Here is a 6,766-nt window from a genome sequence, read left to right as displayed (position 1 = left end):
TGGCCTTACCTCAGCAGCCTGTACTGTGCTGCTTTAGACCACTTTTTCCTTTCTCTAGTTACAGGACATGGGAGGGGGTTTGTTTGTTTTTAATAAGAAAACCTAATGCACATTTGCATGCTTAGTTGATGCCTTTCTCCTTGGCGAGTGACTGTGCTGGGTGGACCAGGTGATAGAATTAAGTGACTACGTGCGAGAGCTGGGTTCACTATAGCATTCTGTATTTAAAGAGAGAGAAAGTACAAGAGAAAGGTTATTTCTGTATTTACAGGTTTTCCCCCCAGCTTGGAAATTTAGTTTGGCTAGTGAGTAAAGTTCCCAGATGCAAAAAATTAGAAATTCCTCAGAAGTTTGTAAAATTTTCAATTGCTACTTGAAACCCACAAAGAGAAAGCACAAGTCTTCTAAGAAAAAAGAGCTCATCACAGGACATACTGTAACACCAGAGTTAAAACTCAGAGCAGCAGACAGACAAGTGTATTTAAAAGGGATGTTTTAAAAAAACCAAAAAAATCATGATCTTCTAGCAAAGAACTGCTCCCTGCAAAACAGCAGTTAAAAATAAATCTTGAATCTTCTTTAAACTGCAGCTATAAATTCACAGAACATTAGATGAGAAGGGTTCACAATGATAATCCATGTCTCTAGTTCTGTCAGCTTATAGCAGCCTTAAAAATGCAATGGAAGGAAAGCTCTTTAGACAAAAATCCTGCAGCAATGCAGATGCTTATTAACAAATAATCTTCCAACTCAGCAAGAACCTCTGTGTTTGCATAACTGACAAGCAGAAGTTTCCAGGAGATTCCCACCAAGGCCTCCCAGAACCAAATGCCAGTAGTGGACGCAGGGGTACAGAAAATGGCGAGGGTGTTAAACCAGTCTTCATCAGTTTTAAGTTTGAGAAACGCTGCTGTTGTGTGGAGATACTTTGAATATAATTACCCTTCATTCTTTACTTAATACACTATTGAGAATTAGCCAGATTCCAAGTGCCATTTGTCCACTTAAAGCTCTGAAACTTGGTCATTTGATGAACTATATGATTTGGCAGAGTTACCGCTTTAAATTCTAAATCAAATGACTTCCAAATTATATTCTTAAATCTAAAACTTTATAGACTGAAAACATGTAACTATGTTTATGCAGTTTGTTCCTGTTTTATTAATTCTCACTATAAAATGCAACTATACCATAGAATCACAGAAAAACACGGAGCTTTAAGTCCAGCTTTTTGTGTCTGATTTCTTTTAAGAACAACTAAACACTGTGGATTTTTAAATTTTTTTTTTAACCAACCAAATATTTGGGCACACTGCAAGACAAACACAGGATTTTTCTAGAATTAAAACCCAAAACGCCTAAAAAGGGTTATATATGTAAATTTGGATAAACCAAAAATCATGTGCTCCAGACTACATATAAAAGCTGAATCAATAATGATGAAATGACCTTACAGCATCTCTTCTCAGCATTTTTTTTTGTTTCCATGTACTCTATTGTTTACTTAAAAAAAAAAAGCCAGCATTCTAGCAGGAATTAAACTGATCGTGAAAACTATTTTAATTGAAGTAACTGGATTTAGTCAGCTTGGATCAGAATTAAAAATGGATTATATGGACAACAAAAGCTCTTTTGCATCTTTGTTCTGGATAAAGAAAATGTAAGTATTTTCTTCTACAAAAATGCATGTCAGAAATATGAAACCTGATTTGTTTTCCTGAAAGGCTAGAAAACTGGAGTACAAGCTTTCTCACCTCAGTTGAAAGAGTAAATTGTCAAACGTTTCATAAAGTGTCTTCTGTCCCAGTTCGTCAGAGTTTAATTAAGATGTGAGGGGCTTGTTTGGTTCTGTTTTAAACACAAACTGAAATCTTCACTCTGAGTTGCAGCTAAATTGAGTTTAGAAAAAAAAAAGGTGGTCTACATGATAGTAAGTTCTTGAACTTTCAGGCAGACGTTGCAGTAATACACAATTTCTGCACAAGTTACATACATACTGTATGAGTAGAACCTATTCTTTGCACTGGAGACAAATTCCGCTTTTCCGACGGCTGTGAGCTCTTGGAGCCAATACTGCCTTTCTCCTCTCTGTTTGCAGAACTTGAGCATTCTTGACTAGGGCTCCCAAATCCTTTAATGATACAGACAGTAATAGTTGCCCGATGTTCCCCTTAGAAACCTGACAAAGTACAAATTCCACAGGTGGCACCCTACAAACAGTCACACTGGGCTAAGTAAATAAATCTTGGACAGTCTATGGAGGGTCCCATGTAAAAAGGAGCCATAGTAGCAGTTTTGTGATTTAAATTAAATAATAATAAAAGCAAACGTTTCCCAAAACCCACTTCAAGCATCATTAAAGCATCCAGTTGTCACCAACCAATTAAGCCTAAGGATTTCCTCTGTTCTTTCTGTAACTGTACCTCTGATCATCTTTTGCTTATTGATGGAAGGGACCCCTCCCCCAGGAAAGAAGCTCAGCTAGAGGACACAATGCTTAAAAGCAAACGCTTTTCAGGCCCGTACGAGGGTTAGGAGGTATACAATAGCATGCATAGGGTCCTCACACTTCACAGTACGTAGTGACCTTTTGGTAAAGTTACGCTAATACTGAGAGGCCTTTTCTAACCTGTACAGGGTGGCATTTTGTAGTCTAAAAGCAAGAGCGTTTCCCCCCACTGCCACACAACAAACATTTTGAAATTATCAAAGTAATAAGCTCTGTGGGGCAGGAGCAAGGACGTGGGCACTTACTGCGGAGGAACTCACGTGCTTCAAATTTACATCCTGCCTTACCCCAGCATCCCTCCAGACGTGCCACGCTGCTGCGCAGTGTTTCAGACACTGCTGCATTAGAATACAAAGGAGTTTTGTATTCAGGAACCAAAAGTGTAGTCTAATTACACAAAAAACCCTCTGCATACGCACTAACAAAAGTATTCTTAATAGATATATAGCATTTATTGTGGAGATGCACTCAATGAGGAGAAGCAAAATCAGCAATGGAACTAACTTATCACTGAATTAAAAATAGCATCCGAAAGAAACTGGAACTGTACATCTTTGACACTTCTAAAAGCAAAGTGTTTACACTCACACTGTTGGTATAAATGTGTAAAAGGGATGTACGTTTGCTAATGAAAATAAATGTGATGGCCCACCACCATTAAGATTTCTTTTCTAGGTAAAATTTTATTAAAATAAACATTTCATTCTTAACCCAAACACCAGAAGATGTGACATATTTGACTATACCTATCACTGACTCCTACATCACAGACATCTCTTGATATTATCCATACATATACAAACAAAAGCAGCATTCGTGCTCTGTTAACAGTAAGATTACGAAGCGGTATCAATAATAAAACATCACTGAGTTGCCGGTTAAAGTTTAAATAAGTTTTATCTTTATCTTTACACTGTGGCCACTACTACATGTGAGCCTCTGGCAGCACTGACGTACAAGGACTATTCAAGTCAGTGGAAATCTTCCACATGCCTTGAATCGTTTTCTGATCTGAACTTCACAATAAGAATGAACTAGAAGCTGTGTTCGACTTGCATAGCCAAAAAGAAAACTCAAAAAAATTAAGGAAACCATTAAGTTAATATGCTTCTGATCATCATATACTTTTATTGTATTTAGATTTATAGGCAAATATCACAAGATAGTGTTTTAAAAATATGCAAATGCTTATCTTACCCAGCAAGAAATATGCAGAAATGAATTTAAATACTAAACACTTCTTCCTTCATCTCCCTCTAGCCAATCACTGTGTACAGACTGTTGCTTAGGATTTGCTTGCTTACACAACACGCTTAGGAGCAGCCTAAAAAATATAATTTCCTTTTAATCATGTGCCAATACAATTCCCTTTAACTCCTCAAATTAAAGCATAAGTTTATATACAGCCATGAACATACAGAGATGCATTAAAGATAAATGCACAAATTCTCAGACTATTAACACATACTCCCTTTTTGCAAAGAAAAAAGCTTGAATGAATCATAGAACCATTTGGTTGGAAAAGACCTTTAAGATCATCGAGTCCAACCATAAATTCTTGATTTACAGCAGAATATTTTACCAGTTCACAAAACTTACAAATCTTTTACAGCCTCCCTGATGAAACCTTTATTTTATTCATCCTGTCCTCATTCCCATACAGCTTGATTCAATTATTTTTCATGGATATGGATGGTAGCTGTCAACCAAAGCGACAGCGGATAGAAAACCTCTATAATGTCTAGAGCAGAATGTGTAGGATACGATAATATTTCAGCCACTGATTTTTGTGTGAAAGTGTAACTGTATATAGCAATGGCCTATCATACTGCACTCAGCTCTTTCTAATAACGATTTATGGCTCATTGCTTAAACATCAGCCTCAAAAATTTATTTTCTAGAGTGAATTCAAGGCAGAATAAAACAAACTACAATTTCAGTGATCGCTAATTAAACAAAGGTGGTGTTATGTTTGGGATTTGGCAATTCTGACACACTGAAGAAACAGGATTCTTCCTCTTAGCTGTAAAACACCACAATGAAACCTCTGTGCCATTCGACATAATTGCAGCTCAGAAGAAAACTGCTGAGCTACTGGCAATACGCTCCCGGCATCTAGGTCAGGGCATTATGTTGCTCACTCTTTGCAAAACACGCACACTAACCAAGCTGAGACAGACATTATAATGAGACCGGGATAAAAGGGCTTGCAAATCCTGAAGTGAAAGGGATAATAGAAAGCCTAATGAAGAAAAACAGCCTGATCCACCAGGGCATGGGCAAGACAAGGGAAGCATGCATAGGTTGCTACAAAGGTAGGAGGCTAAAAGCCAGCAATGAAGATAATTTCCTCAAGAACTATTTAAATCTATAGTTAGAGAGAAGGTAGAAAGAAGCTTTCTCCAGCCAGAAGGCAGAAAGTAGCAGCTTTCCTACCAAAACACAAGCCCATCAAAACTCCAAAGATGCGCACACCCTAAGAAAATATGCATGACTCCCTCAAAAATTACTCAAGCTTCCCAAATGCACACATACCACTGCTTCAGCATTAGAAATTTCCCTCCTCCTTTTACAGCTCCAGGTAACTAGCTAGATCCTAAAAAAAAAAAATGTACCTACCTTTCAATGCGTAATCCAGCCCTAGCAAACTCAGATGCACACATGAAGAAAAATAATTCACACATGCTCTAAACAGGTAAGGCTCAAAAAAATTACATGACCTATGAATAGTTCAAAATCAGCAGCATGTCTCTCACCCCCCACTTGTGAAAGTAATGCAGCATTTAACCTCCAAAGGCTTAGGCAAATTTCCTGTGCTGCAAGGTAACCTTGATTTCACAGTAATAATCCTTATGCTGAAGAAATACCGCTGGCTCCGATGCGGCATTGCACAGATGGACAGTGCATCCCTCCCTCTCCCCTCTCCGCGTCTCCGTCTCACCAGATGCAGAATTCCTTACCTGGAGAGTCATGATGCTGGGAGGATGCCCAGGGAACAGCCTCGCTCCTTCTCCGGCGGGGATGTGGCACTTCTGCCTCTTGGCTCCTGAGGCGCGAGCGTGGCGGTGGGGGCCGTGCTCCACGGAGGGCGTTGGGCTGGGTACCAGTGACCTCAGCTCGCCCGCTGCAGCAAAGCCACGCTGGGGCAGGACACGGGGGCTCGCTCCTGCTGTGCTTCTCAGGACCTGTGGGGACAACTGAGTGGCTATGAATGCCGGGGAAGGGACGGTGAGGGCGTTAAGCATTAAGCCCACACCAGTTTCTTCAGAAAGCCTGAGCTCGTTTTCATACCCCTAAGGATTAGGCCAGCAGCCTGAGAGCAGACATAGAGCAAGATCTCCACTCTTGTTTGTTTGAAGAAGGAATTTCTTCAGGGATTTGAACCGCAACCAGCCCAGTTACTGCTACCGTTCCCTCTGGCGCAGCCCCTGCCCCGTGGCCATGCCCAGCCCTGCCGGGGCCCTCACATCCTCCAGCTGCAACTCTGAAACATGCAGGTCATCCCAGGGACACACACAAAATACCTTCAGAATGCTGCTTTTTCCTTTGCTCTAAATACAGAATAAAAAATTTAATATTAAATGAAGTGATAAACTAGCCTACAACTGTAACCATGAAAGTGAAAAAAATCCTTCCCCGCTTACCTATTCTATCAATTAATAAATTATTTCCATTCATGCCTCTATGAATTTATATTCATCATTCCCTGAGCATGGTTTAATCACAAACTATATGCTTCAGCATTTTTAAATCCACTAACTTCCATAAACCCATGTAAAAAGTGTTTCCCCTAAACTTAAGTCCAGGTTAAATTAAGCCAGAACTTAATGAGAAAACCAACCAACTAAATTTCAATAAATAAAAGATTAACAACTCCATCAACTCTCGCCTCCAACACCGTGAAGCGACCAGGCTCTGCTGCGCCCAACCATGTTGTGCGCTAAGGAGGACACAGAAACTGAATGTTTGCGTGGATTTGTTAATGGCTCGCGACAGACTGTGGGATACAAGGTGACCGTAACCAGCTCTTACCTGTTGTCTTACTGTTAGTGACAGAACACGATGTATGCGCACAGTGCATCACATATTAAACAGCGGTGAGAGACGCCCCTATTGCTGCGAAGTCCCTAATGAAGCAGCGCTTGACTTGGCCGCGATTTCATGAGGTGGCGTACGACAAAGCAGATCTGCTACCACCTAGCAAGCAATTGATGGTAGCGTTCAGAAAGAGGAAACGCCAGCGCGAAGCCTGCGGCG

The sequence above is a fragment of the Egretta garzetta genome, unplaced genomic scaffold, assembly GCF_000687185.1.
Source record: "Egretta garzetta isolate BGI_Z169 unplaced genomic scaffold, ASM68718v1 scaffold30, whole genome shotgun sequence".
Lineage (NCBI taxonomy): Eukaryota > Metazoa > Chordata > Aves > Pelecaniformes > Ardeidae > Egretta > Egretta garzetta.
Note: the sequence above shows the minus strand (reverse complement) of the source record.